Here is a 19966-nt window from a genome sequence, read left to right as displayed (position 1 = left end):
ATTCTTGCCTTTTTACTTCAGTGAAGAATTACTGTCGTTAGGTAGTGACTCCCTATTTTTGCCAAACTGAAATATTAGACGAATTGTATAGTAAAAGCTCATGACAGCCTGACTTGAGAGGGAAGGAATAGGCTGTGTTTCCATAAATCTCCGAGGCTGTGGTATTGGTTCGCGTCCAGAAGATTTGGTGGAAAAGTTTAAAAGAAGTTCCTTGAGAAGATAATCACAAGGGTAATCCTTTATTTGACCTGTACAGTCCTTAGTCCTTAGAAGCATTTAGAGGACTGATTTATTACTTATTGCACTGGCATTGGACCTAGCAATAAATACTGGCTCACAAAAGAGATCTCAGAACTCACCAAAGCCTGGAGAAATAAGTCTAAATTTGGGTTCATAGGGTCTCCAAATTATGTAGAAGTCACTTTCATTTTAAAGCAAAGTTCGACGAATTTGCATAAATGAGAAGTAAAGATTAGTAAGAAAACACCCTTGTTTATGACCTAGAACATGTCCCTTTAACTACCCAAGAGCCCCCTGGGCAATTTCACAGCTACTGCCTATCAGCGACCCTGCGTTCCTTAAGGCTGGGGAGGAGGGCAGAGACTTCATTTCTGTACCGATTGACTCTAAGATGCACTAAGATGCTATCAATTCACAAGTGGCTGCAGTAATTTCCAGTAAGTGCTGCTCTTTCTTTCCACGTCTGGAAACCTCTGTGGGCAAGAGGAAAGCCGAGTGCCATGGCGTTGGCTGTGGCTTTCAGATGAGAGTGCGGGGAGTGGAGGAGGGACTCAGGTTCATCAGATGCATTCCTCTGGCTGCTCATTCACACATTCATTGAACAGATATTTCTCCAGCACCCACTGTGTATTACATTCTGTTCTAGGCACTGAGGATGTGAAAGAGACAAAGTCCTTGCACCCTTGGACATTCTATTGGAAAAGACCTAGATTTCCATAATCCCAAAATACAGAGCCCAGCTTGGTCCTTAGGTGGGGCAGGCTGGTCTATAGACAGGGCACTCAGCATGCTCACTGGCTAGCATTTATATGTATCTCTTCAGGAACAGAAATCCCCTTCCAGCGACTAACACCATTCTTACCATTCTTCAAGCCATGTCTGTTCATTCTTTCCTTAAATAACTCAGAGTTCAGTGTGCTCACCCTGTATCATTTATTATTTATGTAACTGAGTGTTTAGAGCAAACAACTCCTTTATGCTGCCTTTCTCCAAGCTAAGCCCTTTTAGTCATTTTGCTCAACTCCTTTCAGGGACTATTTCTGAAAACCCCTTCCCCTTATATCTAAAGGTAGGGTAAGGGATAGGGCCTTTCTTGGTAGATTTTCTGATTTCTTCAGATCTCTCTGAAGTTAGGGGATCTGCACCTGAACAAGAAAAAAAGCACACATTGGATTAATGCTACATACATTTATAGCAAAATCATGTGTTGTATAATTGATTAGTTGCAAACTTCTGCCATAGGACTGGAAAAGGTCAGTTTTCATTCCAATCCCAAAGAAAGGCAATGCCGAAGAATGCTCAAACTACTGCACAATTGCCCTCATCTCACAAGCTCAACATCCATTGGACCATCAAAAAAGCAAGAGAGTTAAAGTAAAACATCTATTTCGGCTTTATTGACTACAACAAAGTAGACTGGTTTGACTGTGTGGATCACAACAAACTGGAAAATTCTTCAAGAGATGGGAATACCAGACCACTTGATCTGCCTCCTGAGAAATCTGTATGCAGGTCAGGAACCAACAGTTAGAACTGGACATGGAACAAAGGACTGGCTCAAAATTGGGAAAGGAGTACATCAAGGCTGTAAATTTTCACTCTGCTTATTTAACTTATATGCAGAGTACATCATGTGAAAAGCTGGCCTGGAAGAAGCACAAGCTGGAATCAAGGTTGCCGGGAGAAATATCAGTAACCTCAGATATGCAGATGACACCACCCTTATGGCAGAAAGTGAAGAAGAACTAAAGAGCTTCTTGATAAAAGTGAAAGAGGAGAGTGAAAAAGCTGCCTTAAAATTCAACATCAAGAAAACTAAGACCATGGCATCTGGTCCCATCACTTCATGGGAAATAGATGGGGAAACAGTGGAAACAGTGTCAGACTTTATTTTCTTGGGCTCCAAAATCACTGCAGATGGTGACCGCAGCCATGAAATTAAAAGACACTTGCTCCTTGGAGGAAAAGCTATGACCAACCTAGACAGCATATTAAAAAGCAGAGACTTTACTTTGCCAATAAAGGTCCATCTGGTCAAAGCTATGTTTTTTTTCAATAGTCATGTACTGATGTGAGTTGGACTATAAAGAACGCTGAGCGCCGAAGAATTGATGCTTTTGAACTGTGGTGTTGGAGAAGACTTGAAAGTCACTGATGCTGAAGCTGAAACTCCATCACTTTGGCCACCTGATGCGAAATACTGACTTGCTGGAAAAGACCCTGATGCTGGGAAAGATTGAAGTTGGGAGGAAAAGGGGATGACAGAGGATGAGATGGTTGGATGGCATTACTGACTCGATGGACATGAGTTTTACTAAGTTCTGGGAGTTGGTGATGGACAGGGAAGCCTGGTGTCCTGAAGTCCATGGGATCGCAAAGAGTCAAACATGACTGAGCGACTGAACTGAACTGAACTGAACTAAGCTCCTGCCGTATGAAAACCAAGGAGAACTTTAAAGCAGTCAGGCAAGATTCTTTGGTATTTCACTGTGTAGGGGTGTCACATTTTAGAAACTAAGATTTGGCTCATCTTCCCAGTGGTTAGGGTTCTCTCTTAGCTCTGGACCTTTATTTATATTGGTTCCTCTTGCCTGAAATATATGCCACACACCACCTCCCCCAGCCTTTTACCACTTCTACTTGGTTTTGTAAGCTAGGCTACATTCTTCTTACTGCTTACTCATGTTTTGGCATTTATCTCTTTGCCTTTTATCTGACTACTTACTTGTTTGCATTCCCTAGTCAACTACTGAGGGCGGGAACTGTGTCTAATCAGTGCTGAGACACCTGGGGCCATCCTGGGGCTTAATAGATAATAGAGGGTAATAGATGTTTGTTGAGTGAAGGAATGAATGACAGTGCCTGAATTGCATTAATTACTTCCACATTTCAGTTTCCCCTTTAGAAGAGCCGCCATCCACCATTCCATTAGCAACTGTTCAGGCAAATTACAGAGGGCTGGGTGAGGGAGATCAGAGGGAGATGCTGTGTTTGTGATATTCAGGCTTCAGTTCCACAAGCACGAACTGGACACAGGCCAGAGGCCAGGCTTAATGCTGAGCAATACAGTGTGGCCCCAGCTCTCACCATGTTCACAATCAGTGTCCCCACTTGCTAGACGCACTGCTAGTTACTGAGAACCTACTCGGCCTGGGAATGGGTCAGGCACTTTCCATGCATGATTTCATTTTGATTTCACTGTAGGCACAGCCATGTGAATTCTTTGCAACTTAAAGATTTTAGTTCTATTGCTTCTTGTATTTTGCCTCAAGGTCAGAGATCAGGAGTTTCCTTATCGAAGAAACTTGGCCCGAGTCATTGTGAATGTGGAAGATGCTAACGATCACAGCCCTTATTTTACCAACCCACTCTATGAAGCGTCTGTGTTTGAATCGGCTGCTCTGGGATCAGCTGTACTGCAGGTGACGGCTCTGGACAAAGACAAAGGGGAAAATGCAGAACTCACATATACCATAGAAGCAGGTGAGAGCTGCTGCAGACGGCAGCGTCATGCATGGCACTGGACTCTCAGTAGTGTTTACCACCGTGTAAAATTCTCATAGTTACCATGTCTCCAAATGGATTTTTTGGCCAAGCAACTGCCCTATTTGCTCAATGATGGTGTATTAAGTTCTTGGCATTTCAGTAATATGTTTTCCATCATTGACAGCAAAGAAAGAGTTTCCTTTTATTGTGTTCAATCTCAGATTTTTCTGGAATGGAGAAGAGAGAAGACTGCGTAATAAACTCTGTGGCTTTTTCTGATGGGTCAACAAGTCCGTGGCCTCAGACTGAAATAACCAAAGCCTCCCATTATAGGAGGGCTGCCAGACAGTTCTGTGAATTGAATCTTAAAGATCATTGTTTACTTGTCAGTAGGTAGGCTGTGGGCTGTGGACTTCAAAAATGCCTACACCCCTCACACCCTGGTTCTCACAAACTCCCTTCATTGGAGGTGATATGAGTGGCATGGTAGTGGGTAGTGACTCAACAGCCTGCTTAACCTGACAGATAAATGAATACAGGCTCTTGTGTTGTTAAAACTTGAGAGTATTTTAAAAATTCAATTTTAATATCTAGAAGGCAAGACCATAGTTTACTGATGGTCTGCAGATGGACACTTAGAAAACACTTATGACAGAAGAGATGAATGTCCAAGCAAGGAGAGGACCATAAGCCTAAAAACTACAAAGTCCAAGTAAGCCTAAAAACTACAAAGATCCTTTTTCTGCTCAATTTTCCCTGTCCCTGTTCTGTCTTTTTTGAACATTCAGGCCACATATTTCCATAATGTTCTGCAACATTATGTCTGCCGTGCATAATGCCAAATGCTGTCTCCTTTCACGCTAGCGCTGGAAAGGCTTTCTCTTGATTTAAATAAGGAGCATTTTTGAGAGTGGTTGAATTAAAATATGAATGTTAGAATGACAACTTTGGACTAAAAATTTTTAGGAAAAAAAGCCAACAACCTTCTTTAAAAATAGCCCCTCTATTGAATGACAATATAAAACTATTTCCTGTATGAGACACTGACATTTTACATGAGTCTGTGTAAACTCTATACCAAAAAAAAAAAAAACAAGAAAAGACATGGGTTCATAACAGCCAGGTGCCTCAAGAGAATTAGTCCATTTCTTTTCCAGTTTTCCATAGAGTTTCCTTTCAGGCTAAAGCCTGACGGTGCATGTGTATGTAGATGTGTGCTAAGTCGCTTCAGCCGTGTCCAACTCTGGGCCCCTGTGGACTGTAGCCGCCATGGGATCCTCCAGCAAGAACACTGGGTGGGGAGCTGTGTCCTCCTCCAGGGGCTCTTCCTGACCCCGGGATCAAGCCCGTGTCTTCTATGTCTCCTGCATTGGCAGGTGGGTTCTTTACCACTAGTGCCACCTGGGAAGGCCAAGCCTGACAGTCCTTTTCTTAAAACGCTATTTTGCATTTCTTGTTTATCACAGGCCATTTTAATTATTTTGTTATTCAGTCCTTGTTCCTTTAGTTTCACAAATAATATAGGGAAACTTTAAAAAATAAATGTTTAAATACTGTCACAGGAAACGTGGCAATTCAATAACTATATTCATTCTATCAGTTCAGTTCAGTTCAGTCGCTCAGTCGTGTCCGACTCTTTGCGACCCCATGAATCACAGCACGCCAGGCCTCCCTGTCCATCACCATCTCCCCTAATCATGTGTGTTTTTTTCTTTTCTCCTCATTTATTTATGCATATACCTTCTTTTATATCATTGTAATCATTTAGGTATATGGTTTTATTTCTACTTTTCTTAACATCTTCTAAGTATTTGTCTGTGTGTCTACTTGTTTTTTATATTTGTCATTAGGGCTACTACTTCTCCTCTCAGATAGCCAGACAATTTCAAAACCAATTTGGAGGTTCTCAAAGAGTAATTTAAGGGTAACTTACCATCCAGCTGAAAGTTCTGCGTCGTTTATCTTTCAGCTTCCAAAGACTGTAGCCAAGTGCTAATCATGGAGAAAGAATTCAGTCATTTCTTCAATTAAAGCTAGGGAGAAAAGTTTTTTTTTCCCTTAAAATTTCTTTTATACAGAAAACTTGAATTTCCAGAAAACCCAAGGCATGCTTCGTATCTCAAAGAATAACCTTTGATTAGGTGTGTAAAAAACTAATGAGAATTACAGGACAGACAGACCTATGCTTGACCTGAACTGGTTCTGGTTAAGCCAAGTTTCTTTGGAGATCATGGTAGGAGACAGGCAGATCCCAGCTAGTTCAGGAGTTTGAAGTAAATAGCAAGTTTGGTGTAAAGTGTTGTTGTTTAGTCGCTAAGTCATGCCCCTCTCACAAAGCTCAATAAGCAAGATTTCACTCTGTTTACTGGTGGTCCATATTTAAGGCTTCCCTGGTGGCTCAATGATAAAGAATCTGCCTACCAATGCAAGAGACACAGAGACTTGGGTTCCATGCCTGGGTCAGGAAGATCCCCTGGAGAAGGAAATGGCAGCCCACTCCAGTATTCTTGCCTGGAAGATGCCATGGACAGAGGAGCCTGGTGGGCTACAGTCCATGGGGTCGCAAAGAGTCGGACACGATTGAGTGACTAAACAGCAATACATTTCCTGTCCCCTGCCTGGCCTGAAGTAACTACTGAAGCTTTTTTTTTTTTTTTTAAACTAATTAATTTGGCTGCACCAAGTCTCGGTTGTATCCTGAGGGATCTTTGGTTACGGCATATGGGATCTAGTTCTCCAGCCAGGGATCAAACCTGGGCCCCTGCCTTGGCAGCTCAGAGTCCCAGGCACAGGATCTCCAAGGAAGTCCCAGAAGCTTTTTGTTTTCACCCAAAGGCCTGAGGTAGACTCAAGTGCAGAACTTCAGGGTTGACGTTTGGCGCCAGCAGTGGTTCACAGGTGGCTTGGAGAGAGGGCAGTACAGGGGAGAGAAGCACTAGGAAAGAGCTAAGTTACGACGGGAGGGAGCGTATTAGACCCCAACATGGATACAGATGAAGAGTTAATCTTTTTTGGGTCTACCTCAGTCATTCAACAAATATTTATTGAGCTCCTTTTTTGTGCCAGGCACTGTGCTGTATACCAGATTCATAATGGTAGGTAACGTCAGCACAGCTTTTGCCCAGTTGCCAAAAGTCTATAAGAAGCCATGCCATTGTTATTGCTGAGTCACTAAATCGTGTCTGACTCTTTGAAACCCCATGATGTCGCCCACCAGGTTCCTCCAGCCATGGGCTTTGCTAGGAGGAATAATGGTGTGGGTTGCCATTTCCTTGTCTAGGGGATCTCCCCGATCCAGAGATAGAACCCACATCTCCCTGCATTGGTATAGATTCCAAGAAAACAAGCAGAGATTAGCTTCCAAAGATTCAAGTAGAGCAGAAGAGCGAAGGCAGGAAGTGGATTCCAAGTAAGCAGGACAGCGCACTGAAGAGAGAGAGGCAAAGCGGCCGCTGCACAGCGTCCTGGGGCGGGGCGCCAAGGAGGCCAGCAGCCACAGGGCCACAGAGCGGGGCCACGCTGCTCAGGGCCAAAGGCTGGGGCCTCGGTCAGCCCTGCCGTGTGCCTTGCTGTTATGCCCTGAGCCGGGAGGAAGAAAAGTCTCACCTGAAAACTCCAGATGGGGCCCCGTAATGAAGATGTAGCATTCAGGCCTGCATGTCAGGTGTCTGTATATTTGCCTCCCCTGAGATGCTACAGTGAAATGATTCCTGCCTTCTTGTGAGGGTCTGTGAATCAAATTTTGGAGCACAGTCAATTCCACAGTATCATTCACTGAAAATTTGCAAGCTTGTTCCTGAGCTCATTGGCCTTCTTGTTGTCATCATGAAATGGTCATGTTCAGGTGGCATGTCCACATTTGGGGTCAGATTCAAATTCTTTACCTCTGTTAGATTTGCTCCCTCTCAAGAAATAAACTAGCATACAAATAGACTTCACAGGAACATGACATTTTTGTTTTCAGACTTGGAAAAGTTTAATGAACAAGTACGCAGTAAGAAGTGTGTAAATAGCTGTAGCTATTGTATATTTTGACTCTTGTGACCCCATAGGCTGTAGCCCACCAGGTTCCTCTGTCCATGGGATTTCCCATGCAGGAACACTGGAGTGGGTTGCCATTTCCTACTCCAGGGGATCTTCCTGAGTCAGGGATCGAACCCATGTCTCCTACATTGGCTGGCAGATTCTTTACCACTGAGCCACCAGGGAAGCTCCATATTTCAATAAGCACTGTACTTGCCTACCTTCTCAATTCTGAAGCCTATCCTAATGATAATAACATTTAAACTCTCTGTATGTTGCCATACTGTAGAACTTCACACAGTACGAAAAACTCTGATATATTTGAATAACCGAGATTTTTAATGTGTGAAAGAATGGGGACCCAGAAGCATGTGTGTTGTTTGAGCAGTAGGGGACAGCCAGAAAGAAAGCCATATGGTGAAGGAGGCTGCTTCCCGTTGTTCATGACCTGTGAGCCGCGTTCTCTGCGCGTTTTGTGTCCCCCACTCTCTCCTCTTTTCCTCACCCTCCACAGTCCCGGGCGTCACCCCCCACCTGCCTCAGAGGAAGGCCTCTCAGCTTCCGCAGTGTCGGGGTGCACAGCGGGGTGCAGCCTCCCCGTCTCCTGAGGTTTACGCAAGTTCTTGGTTTCAGTGCCGCTTCTGATGAACAGTTCTGAGCTTCACCAGAAACCTCTCAGAAGTTTAGCAAGTAGAATGGCTACAGATTGAAACACTGCCTTGTCATTCGTTATGTCCACTGTACGTCCATGTGTGCATGTGTGTGTGTGTGTTGGAGTATAGGGGATTTGGAAAAACTTCTCACAGCTTACAAAGCAAGTGATGACTTGAGAAGACTCCTCCATGCCTGAGCAGCAAACCCCTCCCCCTCACCCAGGTCATGTTGGGAATGAAGTTGATCCTGATGATGTGAAACAATACCAATTCCATGCAGCAAAACTTACCTTTGGGATAATCTTAAACCAAATGGTGATTTGATACTGTTCGGACGCGATTCCTATGACCTTCTTTCTCACAGCATAGAACATGGAGTTGTGGTGCTGGTTTCAGGATAAATGCCATTCTACCAGTGTCACCGGCATGTGCCAGCCCAATCTGGGAATAAGAAAGTCCTAAGCATTCTTACTTGGAGAAGGCAATGGCACCCCACTACAGTACTCTTGCCTGGAAAATCCCATGGACGGAGGAGCCTGGTAGGCTGCAGTCCATGGGGTCACTACGATTCGGACACGACTGAGCAACTTCACTTTCACTTTTCACTTTCATGCATTGGAGAAGGAAATGGTGACCCACTCCAGTGTTCTTGCCTGGAGAATCCCAGGGACGGGGGAGCCTGGTGGGCTGCCATCTATGGGGTCACACAGAGTCAGACACGACTAAAGCGGCTTAGCAACAGCAGCAGCAGCAAGCATTCTTACTAGAAAAGTCTTTCATACAAACTCTTATTTCCCGGTTGGAAACTACATAAGTGCTGTGCTATTTTTCTTGTTTACCTGGATTAAGAAGATACTAATCTGAAATTCACAATGTACTGGAAAATTCATTTCAAAGTCTTTTGAATATCCTTTTAGGGAAGTTTTTCATTTTATTTCAGGATAAGGTGGAGTGAAAACAAATAATTGCTTCTATTTGCCATTCTGTGTAAAGTAGCCTCAAGATGAAGAGTTAATCTTCAGAAAATGACCCACTTGAACTCATTTTCTTGTTGATTTCTCTCTTGCAGGGAACACTGGGAACACATTTAAGATTGAACCGGTCCTGGGCATCATCACAGTTTCCAAAGAACCAGACATGACGACAATGGGTCAGTTTGTCCTGTCAGTCAAAGTCACAGATCAGGGTTCCCCACCGATGTCTGCCACTGCCATTGTATGCATTTCTGTCACCATGTCTGATAATTCTAACCCCAGGTTCACTCACAAAGACTACCAAGCAGAAGTGAATGAAAATGTTGATGTTGGAACATCTGTCATTCTAATCTCTGCCATCAGTCAATCCACTCTCATTTATGAAGTGAAAGATGGAAATGTTGATGGGATCTTCACCATAAATCCCTATTCAGGAGTCATCACCACTCGGAAGGCACTGGATTACGAGTGGACTTCCTCTTATCAGCTCATTGTCCAGGCCACCAACATGGCAGGAATGGCTTCCAATGTCACCGTCAATATTCAGATTGTTGATGAAAACGACAATGCGCCAGTTTTTCTCTTTTCTCAATATTCAGGCAGCCTCAGCGAGGCGGCCCCCATCAATAGCATTGTCAGGAGCTTGGATAACAGCCCACTGGTGATTCGAGCCACTGATGCTGACAGCAACCGGAATGCTCTGCTTGTGTATCAGATTGTGGAGTCCACAGCCAAGAAGTTCTTCACGGTGGACTCCAGCACAGGGGCAATCAGAACAATTGCCAGCCTGGACCACGAGACCATCGCCCATTTCCATTTCCATGTACATGTGAGAGACAGTGGCAGCCCCCAGCTGACCGCGGACAGTCCCATTGAAGTCAACATAGAGGTGACAGATGTGAATGACAACCCACCTGTGTTCACTCAGGCTGTGTTTGAGACTGTCTTACTCCTTCCGACCTATGTCGGAGTGGAGGTTCTGAAAGTTAGTGCCACAGATCCTGACTCCGAGGTACCCCCTGAACTGACGTACAGCCTAATGGAAGGCAGCTTGGATCATTTTTTAATTGACTCGAATAGTGGCGTGCTCACCATAAAAAATAACAACCTCTCCAAAGATCACTACGTGCTGATAGTGAGGGTGTCTGATGGAAAGTTCTATAGTACATCCATGGTCAGCATCTTGGTTAAAGAAGCCATGGACAGTGGCCTCCACTTTACTCAAAACTTTTACTCCACCTCCATCTCAGAGAACAACACTAACATAACCAAAGTTGCTATTGTCAATGCAGTTGGAAATCGCCTTAATGAGCCCTTAAAATATAGCATCTTAAACCCAGGAAACAAGTTCAAGATAAAATCTACCTCAGGGGTCATTCAGACCACCGGAGTCCCCTTTGACCGTGAGGAGCAGGAGGTTTATGAGCTGGTGGTGGAAGCCAGCCGAGAGCTTGACCATCTACGGGTGGCGAGGGTGGTGGTCAGGGTTAGCATCGAAGACATCAACGACAACTCTCCGGTCTTTGTGGGTCTCCCTTACTATGCTGCCGTACAGGTTGACGCTGAGCCTGGCACTCTGATTTACCGGGTGACCGCCATTGACAAAGACAAAGGTGCCAATGGAGAGGTGACCTACATCTTACAGAATGACTATGGCCACTTCGAAATTAACCCTCATTCAGGGAACGTTATCTTAAAAGAAGCATTCAACTCAGACTTGTCCAACATTGAGTATGGAGTCACCATCCTAGCCAGAGATGGTGGAAAGCCCTCTTTGTCCACATCTGTGGAACTTCCCATCACTATTGTATAAACAAAGCGATGCCTGTGTTTGATAAGCCCTTTTATACAGCGTCCGTCAATGAAGATATTGGCATGGACACCCCCATTCTAAGCATCAACGCCACCAGTCCAGAAGGCCAAGGCATCATATATATCATTATTGATGGGGATCTGTATAAACAATTTAACATTGACTTTGACACTGGGGTTCTGAAAGTCATTAGCCCTTTGGATTATGAAATGACATCCGTTTACAAGTTGACAGTAAGAGCCAGTGATGCACTTACTGGGGCCAGGGCTGAAGTTACCGTTGACCTGCTTGTTAATGATGTGAATGACAACCCCCCTATTTTCAGTCAACCCACATACAATACAACATTATCAGAAGCATCCCTCATCGGGACACCTGTTTTACAAGTTGTGTCTACTGATGCAGACTCAGGAAACAATAAAATGGTCCATTATCAGATTGTCCAGGATACTTACAACAGCACGGATTATTTTCACATAGATAGCGCAAGTGGCTTGATCCTAACCGCGTGAATGCTGGACCACGAGTCAGTGCAACACTGCACTTTGAAAATCAGAGCCACAGATAATGGCTTCCCATCACTGAGCAGCGAGGTCCTGGTTCATATCTATATCTCGGATGTAAACGACAACCCTCCAGTCTTTAATCAGCTCATTTATGAGTCATACGTGAGTGAATTAGCCCCCCGGGGCCATTTTGTAACCTGTGTGCAAGCCTCCGATGCAGACAGCACTGACTTGGACCGGTTGGAATACAGCATTTTATCTGGGAACGACCGGACGAGCTTTCTGATGGACAGCAAGAGTGGCATCATTGCACTGTCCAACCACCGCAAGCAGCGGATGGAGCCTCTGTACAGTCTCAACGTGTCAGTCTCCGATGGTCTGTTCACGAGCACCGCCCAGGTGCATATCAGGGTCCTCGGGGCCAACCTGTACAGCCCTGCCTTTTCGCAGAGCACCTACGTAGCAGAGGTGAGAGAGAACGCAGCCGCTGGGACGAAGGTAATCCACGTTCGGGCCACGGATGGGGACCCGGGGATGTATGGGCAGGTCAGCTATGCCATCATCAATGACTTTGCTAAGGATCGATTCCTCATAGACAGCAATGGACAGGTCACCACAACAGAAAGGCTAGATAGGGAAAACCCTCTGGAAGGAGACATCAGTATTTTTTTGAGGGCCCTTGATGGTGGAGGAAGAACAACTTTCTGTACGGTGAGGGTGATTGTGGTGGATGAAAATGACAACGCCCCTCAGTTCTTGACAGTGGAATACAGAGCCAGCGTCAGGGCAGATGTCGGGCGGGGCCACCTGGTCACGCAGGTCCAAGCCATGGCCCCAGATGATGGAGCAAATGCAAGGATTACTTACTCCCTCTATAGCGAGGCCTCGGTCTCAGTGGCCGATCTCCTGGAAATCGACCCTGACAATGGCTGGATGGTCACCAAGGGCCACTTTAACCAGCTGAAGAACACAGTGCTGTCCTTCTTTGTCAAAGCAGTGGACGGGGGCATCCCAGTGAAGCACTCGCTCATTCCTGTCTACATCCACGTCTTACCCCCCGAAACGTTCGTGCCCTCCTTTCCCCAGTCTCAGTATTCCTTCACCGTGTCAGAAGATACGGCCATTGGGAGCACGGTGGATACTCTGAAGATTTTGCCCACTCAGAAGGTCAAATTCAGCACAGTTAATGGGGAGCGGCTGGAAAATAACAAAGGCAATGTCTTCATCATAGAACAGGAAACAGGCACGATCAAGCTGGACAAGCGTCTTGACCATGAGGTCAGTCCAGCTTTTCACTTCAAAGTGGCAGCCACTATACCCCTGGACAAAGTAGACATTGTGTTCACGGTGGATGTAGACATCAAGGTACTGGATCTGAATGACAACAAGCCAGTCTTTGAAACTTCAAACTACGAGACGATCATCATGGAAGGGATGCCCGTGGGCACCAAACTAACACAGGTGAGAGCCATGGATATGGACTGGGGAGCCAACGGGCAGGTCACCTACTCCCTCCACTCGGATTCCCAGCCCGAGAAGGTGATGGAAGCATTCAGCATCGACAGCAACACAGGCTGGATCAGTACCCTGAAGGACCTGGATCACGAGACAGACCCCGTGTTCACCTTCTCCGTGGTGGCCTCCGACCTCGGGGAAGCCTTCTCGCTTTCTTCCACGGCACTGGTGTCTGTCAGGGTGACAGATATAAATGACAACGCTCCAGTCTTTGCCCACGAGGTGTACCGAGGGAATGTGAAGGAGAGCGACCCTCCGGGCGAGGTGGTAGCCGTCCTCAGCACGTGGGACAGAGACACGTCTGACGTCAATCGCCAAGTGAGCTACCATATTACAGGTACGTCTGCCACCCTCAGGGTTCATTCTGTGCTTCGCTTCCTAAAGAAAGAGGGAAGGTGACAGGGGGCGGGCTTCCCCAGTGGCTCAGCGGTAGAGAATCCAACTGCAATGCAGCAGCCACAGGAGACCCGGGTTCCATCCCTGGGTCGGGAAGATCCCCTGAAGGAGGGTGTGGCAACCCACTCCAGTGTTCTTGCCTGGAGAATCCCACCGACAGAGGAGTCTGGCGGGCTACAGTCCATGGGGTCCCACAGTCAGACATGACTGAAGCGACTTAGCACGCACGCATGCACGGCGAAGGGGTAAGAGTAGGGGAGAAAGACATGAGACGAGGCTTTGAGGAGTTCCCTTTCCTCTTTGGGGCTGAGACGACTCAGTTCTTTAGCTGTTACTAACTCAGCCTTATTTTGCAGTTCATTGGTTTGCTTGTGACAGATGACCCAGATTGATACTCAATTTTTATCATTTGAAAAAAAGTCCAGCTTTGCTGGTGGTCCAGTGGCTAAGACTCCTTGCTTCCACTCTAAGGGACAAAGGTTTGGTCCCCAGTCAGAGAACTAAGATCCCACATGCCACATAGAGTAGCCAAAATAAAGGAATAAAATTTAAAAAGAGTCCAGCCCAATATCCCAGTTGAAGAAATAAAAATAGCAGGATGCCTAAGAAGCTTTTTGTCTGAAATGAATATAAAGAAATCAAAGTGATGCTTTACTCACCTTTCTTTCCTTACCATTATCACTCATGTCTTTACTGTAGAAATATACATTTTAATGGAAAAAAAACCCAACACTTCCTTTCCACATTACTCTTCTTTTTCTTTATGGAGCTGTTTTCTTAATGTTATTTTCTGTTTAACTGTCTTAATGCATTTGTGCTTTCAAAGAGGAATTTATTTTTAAGTATATTCCTTTTTCCTACTTTTTGTAATGGTAAGAAAATGAATAGCTTTATTTGTAAGTTTTTCCTGGTAATAAAAACTCAGGTGCATACACACACACATACACGCATGCACACATACAAATCAGAGGGCATTTTTTTTTTCCCTGAAAAATCTTAAATTATAACTCCAAGTCAAAGGGTATGTCTCCTGACATGGCAAATTTTTTGGATCCCTTTTCAGTCTTTCCAAATAGTAAACAGCAGTTCAATAGGAAAGCCAAAATAGACAAGTGAGGTCACACAGAATGCACACAACACATGTCACCATTGCTCTGAGCATCTTGTGTCAGAGTGAAGATGGTGTATCACTGATCAGGGATAGCTTTCCAGGGGTGATGGCCTTCAACTTCTAAGAGGAGAGGTTGGTGGTGTGGGAGCAGTCTTCCTGTTTGGGGGTTCTAAAGCTAATATTTTGATGTTGTGCCATTCAAAGGCAGAACATAAGCCAAGTGCCAAAAGATTTCAAAGAATCCATCCATACTTGTAGTCAGGTGGCTTCCCTTTAGGAAAACAACATTATTCAAAGTGAAAAATGAATTAATTAGAATGCCCTTAGGACGCAGAATCTTCTTAAGTACTTTAGTGAGAAAGTTAATCAATCACCGCAGAAAAAGACCCATAGGAGAGCATCTGTGCCTGTGCTCGGGACCCTCGCACCTCCCCGCACACTCCTCTTCTTTACGCAGCTGCTTTCTTGAGGCTGTTTTCTGTTTAAAGGTCTTAATGCATTGATGCTTTTTCTGATACCTTCCATTGTGTGGTTTTTTTTTCATTAAAACGTATATTTCTGCAGTAAAGACATGAGCGATCATGGTGAGGAAAAAAAGGTGAGTACAGTATCACTTTGATTTATTTGCATTCAGGTTCAGACAAAAAGCTTCTTAGGCATTCGGAGGAATACTTTTCTATTTGGAAGAACAGTTAAATACTCAGCTTTAATTATTTATACGTTGTCTCTGAATTCTCAGTGGATGGTTTAAGGGACCATCCCATCGACTTTACCAAAGTAATGAGAACAGAATAGCTTCAAGCTACTGTTACTATTAGCCGTGCCAACCACCAACTGATTTTAATTAGATTTAACTTTTGCTCTTGATGTAACACAACTTGGCTGTGCTGCCACAGATGAACAAAGGACCATTAATCATTTTATTTCACAAAAGAGCAGTGTGGGCCTGCACTGAAAGCATTTAATAGAGAGGTTACATTTGTGCATGCTGAAATCATATTCGACTGAAGCCTAATTGAATCCTAGTCAGTGGTGGAGGAAAGTGATATCCCAGGGAGAACCCATGTCTCACCATAATTTTTCTCAACCTCAGCAGATTGGCCTTGAGGGCCAGATAAGTCTCTGCTGTGGGCAGCTGTTTCTTGCTGCAGGTGGCAGTATGGGATGGTTACCAGCACCACTGGCTTCTATCCAATACATTCCAGTAGCCTGGCCATTGGCATCACCCCTAATGGGACATTCAGAAATGTCACTTGGCATTGACAAATGTCCCGAGGATATGGGACTAGCCACTCTCAGTTGAGAATCACTGCCCGGGAGGAATGTGCAGCCCTCAGCTTCTCTGCACTGTCTGTCCACTATGGTTCATTTAGCCCATGGTTGAATCACCAATATCTAGCCTCTGTGCACCAGTGTGACAGGGGAGGTAAAAAAAGTTGGCTTAAAGCTCAACATTCAGAAAACTAAGATCATGGCATCCGGTCCCATCACTTCATGGGAAATAGATCGGGAAACAGTGGAAACAGTTGCTGACTTTATTTTTCTGGGCTCCAAAATCACTGCAGATGGTGATTGCAGCCAGGAAATTAAAAGACGTTTACTCCTTGGAAGGAAAGTTACGACCAACCTAGAGAGCATATTGAAAAGCAGAGACATTACTTTGTCAACAAAGTCCGTGTACAGTGGTCATGTATGGATGTGAGAGTTGAACTATAAAGAAAGCTGAGCGCTGAAGAATTGATGCTTTTGAACTGTGGTGTTGGAGAAGACTCTTGAGTCCCTTGGACTGCAAGGAGATCCAATCAGTCCATCCTAAAGGAAATCAGTCCTGAATATTCATTGGTAGGACTGATGCTGAAGCTGAGACTCCAATACTTTGGCCACCTGATGTGGAGAGCTGACTCATTTGAAAAGACCCTGATGCTGGGAAAGATTGAGGGCAGGAGGAGTAGGGAACAACAGAGGATGAGATGGTTGGATGGCATCACAGACTCAATGGACATGAGTGTTGGTGGACTCTAGGAGTTGGTGATGGACAGGGAGGTCTGGCTTTCTGTGGTTCATGGGGTCGCAAAGAGTTGGCCACGACTGAGCAACTGAACTGAACTGAACTGTGCACCAGTGACAGATTAAATCTCAAAGACAGTTTGGGGCAAAGTAGAAATAGCTTTATTGCTTTGCCAGGCAAAGGGGGCCACAGTGGGCTAATGCCCCCAAGAATGTGTGTTCCACCCTGGGGAGTGGGCAGTGAGGAGTCTTACAGTGTTTAAGGAGCAGGCTTGTGGACATTCTTCCAGTTGGTTGAGATGGTGATGACAAGTCAGCATCATCAACCTTCTGGTTCCAATTGGTTTGGGGTCTGCGTGCTTGTGGGTAGCATAGTAAACTTCTTAGACCTGGAAGGTTCATTATCTGCAAAACAACTCAAAAGACATGGCTCAGAATGTTATCTATAGTCTCCAAGGAGGAACTAAAGTTCCTTTACTTTGTTTAATGGCTAATGCATCATCATTTTTTCTTGCTTGTTTTCCTTTCTGCATTTTCTCGCTTCTCAGATTAAATTTATTCTTTGACTAAAGTACTCCTACAGAGAAAAGGCAGGCAGATTTATAGGAGAGCAATGGAGAAACAGACATAGAGAATAGACTTATGGACCTGGGGAGAGGGTGAGATGTATGGAAAGAGTAACATGAAAACTTACATTGCTGCTGCTGCTGCTGATGCTAAGTCACTTCAGTCGTGTCCAACTCTGTGCGACCCCATAGACAAAGCCCACCAGGCTCCCCTGTCCCTGGGATTCTCCAGGCAAGAACACTGGAGTGGGTTGCCATTTCCTTTTCCAATGTGTGAAAGTGAAAAGTGAAAGTGAAGTTGCTCAGTCGTGTCCGACCCTTAGCGACCCCACGGACTACAACCAACCAGGCTCCTCCATCCATGGGATTTTCTAGGCAAGAGTACTGGAGTGGCTTGCCATTGCCTTCTCCAGAAAACTACCATATGTAAAATAGATAGCTAATGGGAGTTTGCCATATGGCTCAGGAAGCTCAAAGAGGGGCTCTGTATCAACCTAGAGGGGTGTGGTGGGGTGGGGCAGGAGATAGGAGGGAAGTTCAAAAGGGAGGGGATATATGTAAACCTATGGATGATTCATGTTGAGATTGACAGAAAACAACAAAATTCTGTAAAGCAAATTATCCTTCAATAAAAAAATAAATTTAAAAAAGCAGGCAGAGGACAGGACATGGGTGGGGTCTATTCTGGGAAGGCCTCGTGGGACCTGCTTGGTTACAGTCGCGTCCAGGCCAGGGCTTCCCACGTGGTGCTAGTGATGAAGAACCCTCCTGCCAGTGCAGGAGACACAAAGAAGCACGGGTTTGATCCCTGGGTCGGGAAGATCCCCTGGAGGAGGGCACAGCAACCCACTCCAGTATTCTTGCCTGGGGAAATCCCATGAACAGAGGAGCCTGGTGGGCTATAGTCCATGGGGTCACAAAGAGTCAGGCACAGCTGACTCTTAGCTTGCACTCTTTTAAAGATTTGTTGTAAGAAGGTGACATGGCTCCACTTTTTCAATGCAGCAGCAGCCAGAAGACAGTAGGCTTTCCTTATTTATTTATTGTCAGTCTTTCCCACCAGAAAGTGAACTCCACCACAAGAGCAGGGATTTTGGTCAGTTTTGTTCACTGCTGTAACCCACTGCATGGCACAGCACATGGTCCAAAGCAGGTGACAAATATGTGTTAAATGCCCCCAAATCAAAGAAACAGTGAAGATCTAACTGGAGTCTGGGCATCAGGCCAGTTGTTTTGTCCAGTCTTCCTCCATGTTTGAAGTGACATTTTCTCCTTCTTCAGGTTTGGAAGGTCAAGACGGTTTTCTTCTTCCCTCCTCCAAGCTGCTTTTGTCTCCGTGTAGTTCAGCGATGTGGGAAAGGAATATTGCTGGGACCACTTTCATTGTTTCAGCCTCATCAAAAGTGGTTCCACTCCAACTCTTTTCCTTTTCTTCCATTTTCACCAGCTTCCCTCTGATAAATTTGATCTAATTTCAGTGCTTATCTTTGAGTGCCTCCTTCAATAACCCCTCATTGGGGCTCTTTACTCCAAATGGGTCTTCCTCTGTCACACAAACTTTTCTCCCCCAGATTTTAGTCTTTAGAAGAGCCACAGTACGATAACGCCTTCATTAAAACATTCCTTAATAGAGCTGACTGCCTTTCCTTGATTGCATAATCAACGGCTAATGAAATTGTCTGGGTAACAAGAGCTATAGTGTATTACATCCTCTCTTGAGACGGAGTGGAAAGACAATTGTATCATCTGAGAAGATTGATTGTTCACAGTTTGAATTTGATTGTCCTTAAGGGGAGCTAAACAAGAGATCATCTCTGGCATCTCTAAGTGCATTTTCTTCCCTTGGAAAGTTACCATTTTACTTTCCACACAAGCCAAGCATATAAATATCATGCTTTGTTGCAGGAGAATCAAAAGGAAGTGTCAATTTTTTTCCAGTCTCGTAAATGATGCAGTTTGAGAGGCACCTGGTTGACCTCGCACAGGCCTCTCACTGTAGGTGGAGATCAAAGCTGTTCACTGCTCATCTTCAGAAACTCTCTTTTCACTGCAGGAGGGAACCCCCGAGGACGGTTTGCCCTGGGCCTGGTACAGAGCGAATGGAAGGTCTACGTGAAGAGACATCTGGATAGAGAAGAACAAGACATTTACTTCCTCAATATTACTGCCACCGATGGGCTCTTTGTCACTCAGGCCAGGGTGGAAGTGACTGTCAGTGATGTGAATGACAATAGCCCTGTGTGTGATCAGGTGAGACTTGTGGCCATGTCGGATTGCTGCTTTTCACTCTGCTTCTCTAAAATTAAGTCAAAACCCATTTCATTTTTTTCCTTAAGACCTGGCTACATTCTGTTCCTTACCTTAATTAGTGCAGTCCAATTTTATATAAGCATGAAAGAGGATGAAATACTATAAACATGGAAAGAGTATAGGTAGCACAATTAGTACCTAATTCTGCCCATTAAAAAATACAAACAAAAAATCGGGACTCTTAAAAAGCTTTTTAAGGAATCCTAAAGAATATTGTGATTTTTTTCATATCTAAACTACTGATTTCATAAAAGAAAAATGGACCACTCAAAAGTGTGGATTACTTTTGTTGTGTAAGTTTACACAGCTGGCTGGCAGCAGTGTTGGTAATGAAGCTGGGTCTCCAGGCTTCTCATGAAGTGTCAT

General features: G+C 44.9%; 1 pseudogene; it reads left to right on the top strand.

Annotated features, from left to right (window-relative positions):
• The window catches only part of LOC148773933 (protocadherin Fat 3-like), a 173696-nt pseudogene that overhangs the window by 47361 nt on the left and 106369 nt on the right, over nt 1–19966 (top strand).

The sequence above is a fragment of the Moschus berezovskii genome, chromosome 25 (assembly GCF_049115385.1).
Source record: "Moschus berezovskii isolate FMDL1 chromosome 25, NW_MosBer_1.0, whole genome shotgun sequence".
In the NCBI taxonomy this organism is placed as follows: domain Eukaryota; kingdom Metazoa; phylum Chordata; class Mammalia; order Artiodactyla; family Moschidae; genus Moschus; species Moschus berezovskii.
This window is presented reverse-complemented; position numbering and strand designations above follow the sequence as displayed.